Source organism: Rhipicephalus microplus, chromosome X (assembly GCF_043290135.1).
Source record: "Rhipicephalus microplus isolate Deutch F79 chromosome X, USDA_Rmic, whole genome shotgun sequence".
Classification (NCBI taxonomy): domain Eukaryota; kingdom Metazoa; phylum Arthropoda; class Arachnida; order Ixodida; family Ixodidae; genus Rhipicephalus; species Rhipicephalus microplus.
The window spans coordinates 491482845-491500204 of record NC_134710.1 but is presented as its reverse complement, the minus strand read 5'-3'; the positions used below and the strand labels follow the sequence as shown (position 1 = coordinate 491500204).

The 17360-nt window shown below is 43.5% G+C and overlaps 1 non-coding gene across 1 annotated transcript; it reads left to right on the top strand.

Moving 5' to 3' along the window:
- The first annotated feature begins 12830 nt into the window (after nucleotides 1-12830).
- TRNAR-CCU (transfer RNA arginine (anticodon CCU)) lies at nucleotides 12831-12902 on the top strand. Its single transcript has one exon. It is a non-coding gene; the product is annotated as a tRNA-Arg (tRNA).
- Nucleotides 12903-17360: the final 4458 nt, after the last annotated feature.

Here is a 17360-nt window from a genome sequence, read left to right as displayed (position 1 = left end):
AGCTCAGTGGTAGAGCATTGAACGCGTTATTGGAACGTCGCAGGTTTTGATCCTGCCCACGGCAAGTTATCTTTTCACCCACTTTTCTTCTCATTTACAATACAAATGACCTATAACTTTCCCCTATACTTTCCTTGATTTTATTGTGTGTTACATCTCAATATTATTGTGTAAAACACAAAAACGAGCCCTTAAGTATACACTTGTTTCCCTTATTCATTCACAAAGGTCTCGTACTGGCAGACTTGGTGCATTTAGGTTTTATACAGGGGAATATTGGTCAGCTGCCAGTTAGTAAGAAGTTCACGCACTACGTGACGGCAAACAGGCTCATGAAGAAAGTGCCCCACTCGCCGCCATGGCTACTACTGGCGCTGATTGACACTCCCACGTTTTAATTGACATAGATACCCATTAAAGTGGCTGCAGGGATAGCTGTCGTGGTAGCTCAGTAGTAGAGCATCGAACGCGTTATTGCAACGTCGAAGGTTTGGATCCTGCCCACTGTAAGTTATGTTTTCACCCACTTTTCTTCTCATTTACATTACAATTAGCCTAATAACTTCCCCTATACTTTCCTTGGCAATATTGTCTGTTACATTTCCTTTATATTGTGTAAAACACAAAAACGAGGCCTTAAGTATACATCTGTTTCTCTTATTTATTAACTAGGGTCTCGTACTGGCAGACTTGGTGCATTTAGGTTGTATACGGGGAACTATTGGTCAGCTGCGAGTTCGTAGTAGGTTCACGTGCTACGTGACGCCAAACAGGCTCATAAAGAGTGTGCCACACACGCCGCCATGGCTACTACTGGCGCTGAATAACACTGCCACGTTTAAATTGACAAAGATACCCAATAAGTGGCTTGGGGATAGCTCTCGTTGTAGCTCAGTGGTAGAGCATCGAACGCGTTATTCGAAGGTCGCAGGTTCGGATCCTGCCCACGGAAAGTTATCTTTTCTCCAACTTTTATTCTCATTACCAATACAATTGGCCTAATAACTTCCCCTATACTTTCCTTGGCATTATTGTCTAATACATCTCATCAAATTGTGTAAAACACAAAAATGAGCCCTTAAGTATACATCTGTTTCTCTTATTCATTAAGGAGGGTCTCGTACTGGCAGACTTGGTGCATTTAGGTTGTATATGGGGGACTATTGTTCAGCTGCCAGTTCGTAATAAGTTCACGTGCTACGTGACGCCAAACAGGCTCATAAAGAGTGTGCCATACTCGCCGCCATGGCTACTACTGGCGCTGATTGACACTCCCACGTTTAAATTGACATAGATACCCAATAAAGTGGCTGGGGGGATAGCTGTCATGGTAGCTCAGTGGTAGAGCATTGAACGCGTTATTGGAACGTCGCAGGTTTTGATCCTGCCCACGGCAAGTTATCTTTTCACCCACTTTTCTTCACATTTACAATACAAATGGCCTAATAACTTTCCCCTATACTTTCCTTGATTTTATTGTCTGTTACATCTCAATATTATTGTGTAAAACACAAAAACGAGCCCTTAAGTATACATCTGTTTCTCTTATTCATTAAGGAGGGTCTCGTACTGGCAGACTTGGTGCATTTAGGTTGTATATGGGGAACTATTGTTCAGCTGCCAGTTCGTAATAAGTTCACGTGCTACGTGACGCCAAACAGGCTCATAAAGAGTGTGCCACACTCGCCGCCATGGCTACTACTGGCGCTGATTGACACTCCCACGTTTAAATTGACATAGATACCCAATAAAGTGGCTGGGGGGTTTGCTGTCATGGTAGCTCAGTGGTAGAGCATTGAACGCGTTATTGGAACGTCGCAGGTTTTGATCCTGCCCACGGCAAGTTATCTTTTCACCCACTTTTCTTCACATTTACAATACAAATGGCCTAATAACTTTCCCCTATACTTTCCTTGATTTGATTGTCTGTTACATCTCAATATTATTGTGTAAAACACAAAAATGAGCCCTTAAGTATACATCTGTTTCTCTTATTCATTAAGGAGGGTCTCGTACTGGCAGACTTGGTGCATTCAGGTTGTATATGCGGGACTATTGTTCAGCTGCCAGTTCGTAATGAGTTCACGTGCTACGTGACGCCAAACAGGCTCATAAAGAGTGTGCCACACTCGCCGCCATGGCTACTACTGGCGCTGATTGACACTCCCACGTTTAAATTGACATAGATACCCAATAAAGTGGCTGGGGGGATAGCTGTCATGGTAGCTCAGTGGTAGAGCATTGAACGCGTTATTGGAACGTCGCAGGTTTTGATCCTGCCCACGGCAAGTTATCTTTTCACCCACTTTTCTTCTCATTTACAATACAAATGACCTATAACTTTCCCCTATACTTTCCTTGATTTTATTGTGTGTTACATCTCAATATTATTGTGTAAAACACAAAAACGAGCCCTTAAGTATACACTTGTTTCCCTTATTCATTAACAAAGGTCTCGTACTGGCAGACTTGGTGCATTTAGGTTTTATACAGGGGAATATTGGTCAGCTGCCAGTTAGTAAGAAGTTCACGCACTACGTGACGCCAAACAGGCTCATAAAGAGTGTGCCACACTCGCCGCCATGGCTACTACTGGCGCTGATTGACACTCCCACGTTTTAATTGACATAGATACCCATTAAAGTGGCTGTGGGGATAGCTGTCGTGGTAGCTCAGTAGTAGAGCATCGAACGCATTATTTCAACGTCGAAGGTTTGGATCCTGCCCACTGTAAGTTATGTTTTCACCCACTTTTCTTCTCATTTACATTACAATTAGCCTAATAACTTCCCCTATACTTTCCTTGGCAATATTGTCTGTTACATCTCATTTATATTGTGTAAAACAAGAAAATGAGCCCTTAAGTATACATCTGTTTCTCTTATTCATTAAGGAGGGTCTCGTACTGGCAGACTTGGTGCATTTAGGTTGTATATGGGGGACTATTGTTCAGCTGCCAGTTCGTAATAAGTTCACGTGCTACGTGACGCCAAACAGGCTCATAAAGAGTGTGCCACACTCGCCGCCATGGCTACTACTGGCGCTGATTGACACTCCCACGTTTAAATTGACATAGATACCCAATAAAGTGGCTGGGGGGATAGCTGTCATGGTAGCTCAGTGGTAGAGCATCGAACGCGTTATTGGAACGTCGCAGGTTTTGATCCTGCCAACTGCAAGTTATGTTTTCACCCACTTTTCTTCTCATTTACATTACAATTGGCCTGATAACTTCCCCTATACTTTCCTTGGCAATATTGTCTGTTACATCTCAATATTATTGTGTAAAACACAAAAAACGAGCCCTTAATTATTCATCTGTTTCACTTATTCCTTAACGAGGGTCTCGTACTTGCAGAATTGGTGCATTTAGATTGTATATGGGGGACTATTGTTCAGCTGCCAGTTCGTAATAAGTTCACGAGCTACGTGACGCCAAACAGGCTCATAAAGAGTGTGCCACACTCGCCGCCATAACTACTACTGGCGATGACGGACACTCTCACGTTTAAATTGACATAGATACCCAATAAAGTGGCTGGGGGGATAGCTGTCGAGGAAGCTCAGTGGTAGAGCATTGAACGCGTTATTCGAAGGTCGGAGGTTCGGATCCTGCCCACGGCAAGTTATCTTTTCACCCACTTTTCTGCTCACTAACACTACAACTGGCCAAAGAAATTCCCCTATACTTTCCTTGGCATTATTGTCTGTTACATCTCATTAAATTTTGTAAAACACAAAAATGAGCCCTCAAGTATACATCCGTTTCTCTTATTCATTAACGAGGGTCTTGTACTGGCAGACTTGGTGCTTTTAGGTAGTATACTGGGGAATATTGGTCAGTTGCCAGTTAGTAAGAAGTTCACGTGCTACGTTACGCCAAACCGGCTCATAAAGAGTGTGCCACTTTCGCCGCCATGGCTACTAGTGGCGCTGATTGACACTCCCACGTATAAATTGACATAGATACCGAATAAAGTGGCTGGGGGATAGCTGTCGTGGTAGCTCAGTGATAGAGCATCGAATGCGGTGTTCGAAGGTCACAGGTTTGAATCCTGCCCACGCAAGTTATGTTTTCTCCCACGTTTCTTTTCATTTACATTACAATTGGCCTATTAACTTCCCCTATACTTTCCTTGGCATTATTGTCAGTTACATCTCAATATTATTGTGTAAAACACGAAAAACGAGCCCTTAGGTATACACTTGTTTTCTTTATTCATTAACGAGGGTCTCGTACGGGCAGACTTGGTGCATTTAGGTTGTATACGGGGGACTATTGGTCAGCTGCCAGTTAGTAATAAGTTCACGTGCTACGTGACGCCAAACAGGCTCATAAAGAGTGTGCCACACTCGCCGCCGTGGCTACTAGTGGCGCTGATTTACACTCCCACGTTTAAATTGACAGAGATACCCAAAAAAGTGGCTGGGGGGATAACTGCCGTGGTAGGTCAGTGGTAGAGCATCGAACGCGTTATTCGAAGGTCGCAGGTTCGGATCCTGCCCACGGCAAATTATCTTTTCACCCACTTTTCTTCTCATTTACATTACTATTGGCCTAATAACTTCGCCTATACTTTCCTTGCATTATTGTCTGTTACATCTCATTATTATTGTGTAAAACACGAAAATGAAGCTCTTAAGCATACATCTGTTTCTCTTATTCATTACTGAGGGTCTCGTACTGGCAGACTTGGTGCATTTAGGTTTTATACGATGGACTATTGGTCAGCTGCCAGTTAGTAATAGGTTCACGTGCTACGTGACGCCAAACAGGCTCATAAAGAGTGTGCCACACTCGCCGCCGTGGCTACTAGTGGCGCTGATTTACACTCCCACGTTTAAATTGACATAGATACCCAAAAAAGTAGCTGGGGGGATAGCTGCCGTGGTAGGTCAGTGGTAGAGCATCGAACGCGTTACTCGAAGGTCGGTCGTTCGGATCCTGCCCACGGCAAGTTATCTTTTCACCCACTTTTCTTCTCATTTACATTACTATTGGCCTAATAACTTTCCCTATGCTTTCCTCGGCATTATTGTCTGTTACATCTCATTATTATTGTGTAAACACGAAAATGAAGCTCTTAAGTATACATCTGTTTCTCTTATTCATTAACGAGGGTCTCGTACTGGCAGACTTGGTGCATTTATGTTTTATACGAGGGACTATTGGTCAGCTGCCAGTTAGTAATGGGTTCACGTGCTACGTGACGCCAAACAGGCTCATAAAGAGTGTGCCACCCTCGCCGCTGTGGCTACTAGTGGCGCTGATTTACACTCCCACATTTAAATTGACATAGATAGCCAAAAAAGTAGCTGGGGGGATAGCTGCCGTGGTAGGTCAGTGGTAGAGCATCGCACGCGTTATTCTAAGGTCGCAGGTTTGGATCCTACCCACGGCAAGTTATCTTTTCACCCACTTTTCTTCTCATTTACAATACAAATGACCTAATACCTTCCCCTATACTTTCCTTGGTTTTATTGTCTGTTACATCTCTTTAATATTGTGTAAAACACAAAAACGAGCCCTTAAGTATACACTTGTTTCCCTTATTCATTAACAAAGGTCTCGTACTGGCAGACTTGGTGCAATTAGGTTTTATACAGGGGAATATTGGTCAGCTGCCAGTTAGTAAGAAGTTCACGCGCTACGTGACGCCAAAAAGGCTCGTAAAGAGTGTGCCGCACTCGCCGCCATGGCTACTACTGGCGCTGATTGACACTCCCACGTTTAAATTGACATAGATACCCATTAAAGTGGCTGGGGGGATAGCTGTCGTGGTAGCTCAGTAGTAGAGCATCGAACGCTTTATTGGAACGTCGCAGGTTTGAATCCTGCCCACGGCAAGTTATGTTTTCACCCATTTTTCTTCTCAATTACATTACAATTGGCCTAATAACTTCCCCTATACTTTCCTTGGCATTATTGTCGGTTACATCTCATTAGTATTGTGTAAAACACAAAAAACGAGCCCTTAAGTATACACTTCTTTTCTTATTCATTAACGAGGCTCTCGTACTGGCAGACTTGGTGCACTTAGGTTGTATACGGGGGACTATTGTTCAGCTGCCAGTTAGTAATAGGTTCACCTGCTACGTGACGCCAAACAGGCTCACAAAGAGTGTCCCACACTTGCCGCCCTGGCTACTAGTGGCGCTGATTTACACTTCCACGTTTAAATTGACCCAGATATTCTAAAAAGTGGCTGGGGGGATAGCTGCCGTGATAGGTCAGTTTAAGAGCCTTGAACGCGTTATTTGAAGGTCGAAGGTTCGGATCCTGCCCACGGCAAGCTATCTTTTCACCCACGTTTCTTCTCATTAACATTACAATTGGCCTAATAACTTCCGCTATACTTTCCTTGGCATTATTGTCTGTTACATCTCATCATACTGTGTAAAACACGAAAAACGAGCCCTTAAGTATACATCTGTTTCTCTTATTCATTTACGAGGGTCTCGTACTGGCAGACTTGGTGCATTTAGGTAGTATACAGGGGAATATTGGTCAGCTGCAAGTTAGTAAGAAGTTCACGCGCTACGTTACGCCAAACAGGCTCATAAAGAGTGTGCCACTTTTGACGGCATGGCTACTAGTGGCACTGATTGACACTCCCACGTTTAAATTGACATAGATACCCAATAAAGTGGCTGGGGGGATAGCTGTCATGGTAGCTCAGTGATAGAGCATCGAACGCGTTATTCGAAGGTCGCCGGTTCGGACCCTGCCCACGGCAAGTTATCTTTTCTTCCGCTTTTCTTCTCATTAACATTACAATAGGCCTAATACCTTCCCCTAAACTCTCCTTGGTTTTATTGTTTGTTACATGTCATTATCTTTGTGTAAAACACAAAAACGAGCCCTTAGGTATACACTTGTTTTCCTTATTCATTAACGAGGGTCTCGTACTGTCAGACTTGGTGCATTTAGGTTGTATATGGAGGACTAATGGTCAGCTGCCAGTTAGTAAAAAGTTCACGCGCTACGTTACGCCAAACAGGCTCATAAATAGTGTGCCACACTCGCTGCCATGGCTACTAGTGGCGCTGATTGACACTCCCACGTTTAAAGTGACATAGATACCCAATAAAGTGGCTGGGAGGATAGCTGTCATGGTAGCTCAGTGATACAGCATTGAACGCGTTATTCGAAGGTCACAGTTTCAGATCCTGCTTACGGCAAGTTATCTTTTCACCCACTTTTCTTCTCATTTACAATACAAGTGGCCTAATTCCTTCCCCTATACTCTCCTTGGTTTTATTGTCTTTTACATCTCATTATGTTGTGTAAAACACGAAAAACGAGCCTTTAAGTATACATATGTTTCTCTTGTTCATTAACGAGGGTCTCGTACTTGCAGACTCGGTGCATTTAGGTTGTATACGGGGGACTAATGGTCAGCTGCTAGTTAGTAATAGGTTCACGTGCTACGCGACGCCAAACAGGCTCACAAAGAGTGTGCAACACTCGCTGCCATGGCTACTAGTGGCGCTGATTGACACTCCCACGTTTAAATTGACATAGATACCCAATAAAGTGGCTTGGGGAAAGCTCTAGTTGTAGCTCAGTGGTAGAGAATTTAACGCGTTATTCGAAGGTCGCATGTTTGAATTCCCCTCATGGCAAGCTATCTTTTCACCCACGTTTCTTCTCATTAACATTACAGTTGGCCTAATAACTTCCGCTATACTTTCCTTGGCATTATTGTCTGTTACATCTCATCATACTGTGTAAAACACAAAAAACTAGCCCTTAAGTATACATCTGTTTCTCTTATTCAATAACTAGGGTCTCGTACTGGCCGACTTGGTGCATTTAGGTTGTATACGGAGACTATTGGTCAGCTGCGAGTTCGTAATAAGTTCACGTGCTACGTGACGCCAAACAGGCTCATAAAGAGTGTGCCACACTCGCCGCCATGGCTACTACTGGCGCTTATTGACACTCTCACGTTGAAATTGACATAAATACCAAACAAAGTGGCTGGGAGGATAGCTGTCGTGGTAGCTCAGTGGTAGAGCATCGAACGAGTTATTGGAACGTCGCAGTTTTGGATCCTGCCCACGGCAAGTTATCTTTTCACCCACTTTTCTTCTCATTTACAATACAAATGGCCTAATACCTTCCCCTATACTCTCCCTGGTTTTATTGTCTGTTACATCTTATTATATTGTGTAAAACACGAAAAACGAGCCCTTAAGTATACATCTGTTTCTCTTGTTCATTAACGAGGGTCTCGTACTTGTGACTCGGTGCATTTAGGTTGTATACGGGGGCTATTGGTCAGCTGCCAGTTAGTAATAAGTTCACGTGCTACGTGACGCCAAACAGGCTCATAAAGAGTGTGCCACACTCGCCACCGTGGCTACTAGGGGCGCTGATTTACACTACCACGTTTAAATTGACATAGATACCCCAAAAAGTGGCTGGGGGGATAGCTGCCGTGGTAGGTCAGTGGTAGAGCATCGAACGCGTTATCGAAGGTCGCAGGTTCGGATCCTGCCCACGGCAATTTATCTTTTCACCCACTTTTCTTCTCATTTACATAATATTGGCGTAATAACTTCCCCTATACTTTCCTTGGCATAACGGTCTGTTACATCTTATTAATCTTGTGTAAAAAACGGAAAGCGAGCCCTTAAGTATACACTTGTTTTCCTTATTCATTAAAGAGGGTCTTGTACTGGCAGACTTGGTGCATTTAGGTTGTATACGGGGGACTATCGATCAGCTGCTAGTTAGTAATAAGTTAACGTGCTACGTGACGCCAAACAGGCTCATAAAGAGTGTGCCACACTCGCTGCCAAGGGTACTAGTGGCACTGATTGACACTCCCACGTTTAAATTGACATAGATACCCACTAAATTGGCTTGGGGGATAGCTGTCGTGGCAGCTCAGTGGTAGAGTATTGAAAGCGTTATTGTAACGTCGCAGGTGCGGATCCTGCCCACGACAAGTTATCTTTTCACACACTTTTCTTCTCATATACAATACAAATGACTTAATACCTTTCTCTAAACTTTCCTTGGTTTTATTGTCTGCTACATCTCATTATTATTGTGTTAACACAAAAACGAGCCTTTAAGTATACTCTTGTTTCCCTTATTCATTAACAAAGGTCTCGTACTGGCAGACTTGGTGCATTAAGGTTTTATACAGGGGAATATTGGTCAGCTGCCAGTTAGTAAGAAGTTCACGCGCTACGTGACGCCAAACAGGCTCATAAAGTGTGCCACACTCGCCGCCATGGCTAACCCTGGCGCTGATTGACATTCCCAAGTTTAAATTGACATAGATACCCATTAAAGTGGCTGGGGGGATAGCTGTCGTGGTAGCTCAGTAGTAGAGCATCGAACGCGTTATTGGAACGTCGCAGCTTGGGATCCTGCCAACTGCAAGTTATGTTTTCACCCACTTTTCTTCTCATTTACATTACAACTGCCCTAATAACTTCCCCTATACTTTCCTTGGCAATATTGTCTGTTACATCTCATTATTATTGTGTAAAACACAAAACATGAGCCCTTAAGTATACATCTGTTTCTCTTATTCATTAACTAGGGTCTCGTACTGGCAGACTTGGTGCATTTAGGTTGCATACGGGGGACGATTGATCAGCTGCGAGTTCATAATAAGTTCACGTGCTTCGTGACGCTAAACAGGCTCATAAATAGTGTGCCACACTCGCAGCCATGGCTACAACTGGCGCTGATTGACACTCCTACGTTGAAATTGAAATAGATACCCAATTAAGTGGCTGGGAGGACAGCTGTCGTGGTAGCTCAGTGGTAAAGCATCGAACGAGTTATTGGAACGTCGCAGTTTCAGATCCTGCCACGGCAAGTTATCTTTTCACCCACTTTTCTTCTCAATTACAAAACAGATGGCCTAATACCTTCCCCTATAATCTCCTTGGTTTTATTGTCTGTTACATCTCATTATATTGTGTAAAACACGAAAAACGAGCCTTTAAGTATACATAAGTTTCTCTTGTTCATTAACGAGGGTCTCGTACTTGCAGACTCGGTGCATTTAGGTTGTATACGGGGGACTAATGGTCAGCTGCTAGTTAGTAATAGGTTCACGTGCTACGTGACGCCAAACAGGCTCATAAAGAGTGTGCCACACTCGCTGCCATGGCTACTAGTGGCGCTGATTGACTTTCCCACGTTTAAATTGACATAGATACCCAATAAATTGGCTTGGTGGATAGATGTCGTGGTAGCTCAGTGTAGAGCATCGAAAGCGTTAATCGAAGGTTGCAGGTTCAGATCCGGCCCACGGCAAGCTATCGTTTCCCCCACTTTTCTTCTCATTTACAATACAAATGGCATAATACCTTCCCCTAAACTCTCCTTGGTTTTATTGTCTGTTACATGTAAATATTATTGTGTAAAACACAAAAACGAGCCTTTAAGTATACACTTGTTTCCCTTATTCATTAACAAAGGTCTCGTACTGGCAGACTTGGTGCATTTAGGTTGCATACGGGGGACTATTGGTCACTGCCAGTTTGTAATAAGTTCACGCGCTACGTGACGCCAAACAGGCTGATATTGAGTGTTCCACACTCGCTGCCATGGCTATTAGTGGCGCTCAATAACACTTCCACGTTTAAATTTACAAAGATACCCAATAAAGTAGCTTGGGGAAAGCTCTAGTTGTAGCTCAGTGGTAGAGCATTGAACGCGTTATTCGAAGGTCGCATGTTCGAATTCTGCCCATGGCAAGCTATCTTTTCACCCACGTTTCTTCTCATTAACATTACAACTGGCCTAATAACTTCCGCTATACTTTCCTTGGCATTATTGTCTGTTACATCTCATCATACTGTGTAAAATACAAAAAACGAGCCCTTAAGTATACATCTGTTTCTCTTATTCAATAACTAGGGTCTCGTACTGGCAGACTTGGTGCATTTAGGTTGTATACGGGGGACTATTGGTCAGCTGCTAGTTAGTAATAAGTTCACGTGCTACGTGACGCCGAACAGGCTCATAATGAGTGTGCCACACTCGCTGCCATGGCTACTAGTGGCGCTGATTGACACTCCCACGCTTAAATTGACATAGATACCCAATAAATTGGCTTGGGGGATAGCTGTCGTGGTAGCTCAGTGGTAGAGCATCGAACGCGTTATTCGAAGGTCGCAGGTTTGGATCCTGCCCACGGGAACTTATCTTTTCAGCCACTTTTATTCTCATTACCAATACAATTGGCCTAATAACTTCCCCTATAGTTTCCTTGGAATTATTGTCTAATACATCTCATTAAATTGTGTAAAACACAAAAATGAGCCCTTAAGTATACATCTGTTTCACTTATTCATTAAGGAGGGCCTCGTACTGGCAGACTTGGTGCATTTAGGTTGTATATGGGTGACTATTGGTCAGCTGCGAGTTCGTAACAAGTTCCCGTGCTACATGACGCCAAACAGGCTCATAAAGAGTGTGCCACACTCGCCGCAATGGCTACTACTGGCGCTGATTGACACTCCCACGTTTAAATTGACATAGATACCCAATAAATTGGTTTGGGGGATAGCTGTCGTGGTAGCTCAGTGGTAGAGCATCGAACGCGTTATTCGAAGGTGGCAGGTTTGGATCCTGCCCACGGGAAGTTATCTTTTCACCCACTTTTATTCTCATAACCAATTTATTTGGCCTAATAACTTCCCCTATAGTTTCCTTGGAATTATTGTCTAATACATCTCATTAAATTGTGTAAAACACAAAAATTAGCCCTTAAGTATACATCTGTTTCACTTACTCATTAAGGAGGGTCTCGTACTGGCAGACTTAGTTATCATTTCACCCACTTTTCTTCTCATTTACAATACCAATGACCTAATACCTTTCCCTATACTTTCCTTGGTTTTATTGTCTGCTACATGTCATTATTATTGTGTAAAACACAAAAACGAGCCTATAAGTATACACTTGTTTCCCTTATTCATTACCAAAGGTCTCCTACTGGCAGACTTGGTGCATTTAGGTTTTATACAGGGGAATATTGGTCAGCTGCCAGTAGGTAAGAAGTTCACGCACTACGTGACGCCAAACAGGCTCATAAAGAGTGTGCCACACTCGCCGCCATGGCTACTACTGGCGCTGATTGAATCTCCCAAGTTTAAATTGACATAGATACCCATTAAAGTGGCTGGGGGGATAGCTGTCGTGGTAGCTCAGTAGTAGAGCATCGAACGCGTTATTGGAACATCGCAGGTTTGGATACTGCCCAGGCAAGTTATACTTTCACCCACTTTTCTTCTCATTTACATTACAATTGGCCTATTAACTTCCCCTATACTTTCCTTGGCATTAGTGTCTGTTACATTTCATTATTTATGTGTAAAACACGAAAAACGAGCCCTTAGGTATACACTTCATCATTTTCACTGGTATAGCGCACCACGACAAGGACACACAAAAAGGAGAGATTCACACACACACAGCGCTAACTTGCAACTAATTGCAAGTTAGCGCTGTGTGTGTGTGAATCTCTCCTTTGTGTGTGTCCTTGTCGTGGTGCGCTATACCAGTGAAAATGATGAATCCCAACCAACTAGCCCGGCAACGTGCCTTAGGTATACACTTGTTTTCCTTATTCAGTAACGAGGGTCTCGTACTGGCAGACTTGGTGCATTTAGGTTGTATACGGGGGACGATTGGTCAGCTGCCAGTTAGGAATAAGTTCACGTGCTACGTGGCACCAAACAGGCTCATAAAGATTGTGCCACACTCGCCGCCGTGGCTACTAGTGGCGCTGATTTACACTCCCACGTTTAAATTGACATAGATACCCCAAATAGTGGCTGGGGGGATAGCTGCCGTGGTAGGTCAGTGGTAGAGCATCGAACGCCTTATTCGAAGGTCGCAGGTTCGGATCCTGCCCACGGCAATTTATCTTTTCACCCACTTTTCTTCTCATTTACAATAATATTGGCCTAATAACTTCCCCTATACTTTCCTTGGAATTACGGTCTGTTACATCTTATTATTATTGTGTAAAAAACGAAAAACGAGCCCTTAAGTATACACTTGTTTTCCTTATTCATTAAAGAGGGTGTTGTACTGGCAGACTTGGTGCATTTAGGTTGTATACGGGGGACCATCGGTCAGCTGCTAGTTAGTAATAAGTTAACGTGCTACGTGACGCCAAAAAGGCTTTTAAAGAGTGTGCCACACTCGCTGCCAAGGCTACTAGTGGCGCTGATTGACACTCCCACGTTTAAATTGACATAGATACCCACTAAATTGGCTTGGGGGATAGCTGTCGTGGCAGCTCAGTGGTAGAGCATTGAACGCGTTATTAGAACGTCGCAGGTGCGGATCCTGCCCACGGCAAATTATCTTTTCACACACTTTTCTTCTCATTTACAATACAAAGGACCTAATGCCTTTCTCTATACTTTCCTTGGTTTTATTGTCTGCTACATCTCATTATTATTGTGTTAACACAAAAACGAGCCTTTAGGTATACTCTTGTTTCTCTTATTCATTAACAAAGGTCTCGTACTGGCAGACTTGCTGCATTTAGGTTTTATACAGGGGAATATTGGTCAGCTGCCAATTAGTAAGAAGTTCACGCGCTACGTGACGCCAAACAGGCTCATAAAGTGTGCCACACTCGCAGCCATGGCTACTACTGGCGCTGATTGACACTCCCACGTTGAAATTGAAATAGATACCCAATAAAGTGGCTGGGAGCACAGCTGTCGTGGTAGCTCAGTGGTAGAGCATCGAACGAGTTATTGGAACGTCGCAGTTTCGGATCCTGCCACGGCAAGTTATCTTTTCACCCATTTTTCTTCTCATTTACAATACAAATGACCTAATACCTTCCCCTATACTTTCCTTGGTTTTATTGTCGGTTACATCTCAATATTATTGTGTAAAACACAAAAACGAGCCCTTAAGTATACACTTGTTTCCCTTATTCATTAACAAAGGTCTCGTACTGGCAGACTTGGTGCATTCAAGTTTTATACAGGGGAATATTGGTCAGCTGCCAGTTAGTAAGAAGTTCACGTGCTACGTGACGCCAAACAGGCTCATAAAAAGTGTGCCACACTCGCCGCCATGGCTTATACTGGCGCTGATTGACACTCCCACGTTTAAATTGACATAGATAACCATTAAAGTGGCTGGGGGGATAGCTGTCGTGGTAGCTCAGTAGTAGAGCATCGAACGCGTTATTGGAACGTCGCAGGTTTGGATCCTGCCCACTGCAAGTTTTGTTTTCACCCACTTTTCTTCTCATTTACTTTACAATTGGCCTAATAACTTCCCCTATACTTTTCTTGGCAATATTGTATGTTACATCTCATTATTATTGTGTAAAACACAAAAAACGAGCCTTTAGGTATACATCTGTTTCTCTTATTCATTAACTAGGGTCTCGTGCTGGCAGACTTGGTGCATTTAGGTTGTATACGGGGGACTATTGGTCAGCTGCCAGTTTGTAATAAGTTCACGTGCTACGTGACGCCAAACAAGCTCATAAAAAGTGTTCCACACTCGCCGCCAAGGCTACTAGTGGCGCTGAATAACACTGCCACGTTCAAAATGACAAAGATACCCAATAAAGTGGCTTGGGGATAGCTCAAGTTGTAGCTCAGTTGTAGAGCATGGAACGCGTTATTCGAAGGTCGAATGTTCGAATCCCGCCCACGGCAAGCTATCTTTTCACCCACGTTTCTTCTCATTAACATAACAATTGGCCTAATAACTTCCGCTATACTTTCCTTGGCAATATTGTCTGTTACATCTCATTATTATTGTGTAAAACACAAAACACGAGCCCTTAAGTATACATCTGTTTCTCTTATTCATTAACTAGGGTCTCGTACTGGCAGACTTCGTGCATTTAGGTTGTATACGGGGGACTATTGATCAGCTGCGAGTTCATAATAAGTTCACGTGCTACGTGACGCTAACAAGGCTCATAAAGAGTGTGCCACACTCGCAGCCATGGCTACTACTGCCGCTGATTGACACTCCCACGTTGAAATTAAAATAGATACCCAATAAAGTGGCTGGGAGGACCGCTGTCGTGGTAGCTCAGTGGTAGAGCATCAAACGAGTTATTGGAACGTCGCAGTTTCGGATCCTGCCACGGCAAGTTATCTTTTCACCCACTTTTCTTCTCATTTACAAAACAAATGGCCTAATGCCTTCCCCAATATTCTCCTTGCTTTTATTGTCTGTTACATCTCATTATAATGTGTAAAACACGAAAAACGAGCCTTTAAGTATACATATGTTTCTCTTGTTCATTAACGAGGGTCTCGTACTTGCAGACTCGGTGCATTTAGGTTGTATACGGGGGACTAATGGTCAGCTGCTAGTTAGTAATAGATTCACGTGCTACGTGACGCCAAACAGGCTCATAAAGAGTGTGCCACACTCGTTGCCATGGCTACTAGTGGCGCTGATTGACTTTCCCACGTTTAAATTGACATAGATACCCAATAAATTGGCTTGGGAGATAGCTGTCGTGGTAGCTCAGTGGTAGAGCATCGAACGCGTTATTCGAAGGTCGCAGGTTCGGATCCTGCCCACGGCAAGCTATTCTTTCCCCCACTTTTCTTCTCATTTACAATACAAATGGCATCATACCTTCCCCTAAACTTCCCTTGGTTTTATTGTCTGTTACATGTAAATATTATTGTGTAAAACACCAAAACGAGCCTTTAAGTATACACTTGTTTCCCTTATTCGATAACAAAGGTCTCGTACTGGCAGACTTGGTGCATTTAGGTTGTATACGGAGGACTATTGGTCAGCTGCCAGCTTGTAGTAAGTTCACGCGCTGCGTGACGCCAAACAGGCTGATAAAGAGTGTTCCAAACTCGCTGTCATGGCTATTAGTGGCGCTGAATAACACTGCCAAGTTTAAATTGACAAAGATACCCAATAAGTGGCTTGGGGATAGCTCTCGTTGTAGCTCAGTGGTAGAGCATCGAACGCGTATTCGAAGTTCGCAGGTTTGGATCCTGCCCACGGGAAGTAATCTTTTCACCAACTTTTATTCTCATTACCAATACAATTGGCCTAATAACTTCCCCTATACTTTCCTTGGCATTATTGTCTAATACATCTCATTAAATTGTGTAAAACACAAAAATGAGCCCTTAAATATACATCTGTTTCTCTTATTCATTAAGGAGGGTCTCGTATTGGCAGACTTGGTGCATTTAGGTTGTATATGGGTGACTATTGTCAGCTGCGAGTTCGTAACAAGTTCCCGTGCTAAGTGACGCCAAACAGGCTCATAAAGAGTGTGCCACACTCGCCGCCATGGCTACTACTGGCGCTGATTGACACTCCCACGTTTAAATTGACATATATACCCAATAAAGTGGCTCGGGGGATAGCTGTCGTGGTAGCTCAGTGGTAGAGCATTGAACGCGTTATTCGAACGTCGCAGGTGCGGATCCTGCCCACGGCAAGTTATCTTTTCACCCACTTTTCTTCTCATTTATAATACAAAGGACCTAATACCTTTCCCTATACTTTTCTTGGTATAGGGATTGTTGTCTGCTACATCTCATTATTATTGTGTAAAACACAAAAACGAGCCTTTAAGTATACACTTGTTTCCCTTATTCATTACCAATGTCTTGTACTGGCAGACTTGGTGCATTTAGGTTTTATACAGGGAAATATTGGTCAGCTGCCAGTTAGTAAGAAGTTCACGCGCTACGTGACGCCAAACAGGCTCATAAAGAGTGTGCCACTCTCGCCGCCACGGCTACTACTGGCGCTGATTGACACTCCCAAGTTTATATTGACATATATACCCAATAAAGTGGCTGGGGGATACCTGTCGTGGTAGCTCAGTAGTAGACCATCGAACGCGTTATTGGAACGTCGCAGGTTTGGATCCTGCCCACTGCAAGTTATGTTTTCACCTACTTTTCTTCTCATTTACATTACAATTGGCCTAATAACTTCCTCTATACTTTGCTTGGCAATATTGTCTGTTACATCTCATTATTATTGTGTGAAACACAAAAACGAGCCTTTAAGTATAAACTTGTTTCCCTTATTCATTAACAAAAGTCTCGTACTGGCAGACTTGGTGCATTTAGGTTTTATACAGGAGAATATTGGTCAGCTGCCAGTTAGTAGGAAGTTCACGCGCTACGTGACGCCAAACAGGCTCATAAAGAGTGTGCCACACTCGCCGCCACGGCTACTACTGGCGCTGATTGACACTCCCAAGTTTATATTGACATAGATACCCATTAAAGTGGCTGGGAGGATAGCTGTCGTGGTAGCTCAGTGGTAGAGCATCGAACGAGTTATTGGAACGTCGCAGTTTCGGATCCTGGCCACGGGAAGTTATCTTTTC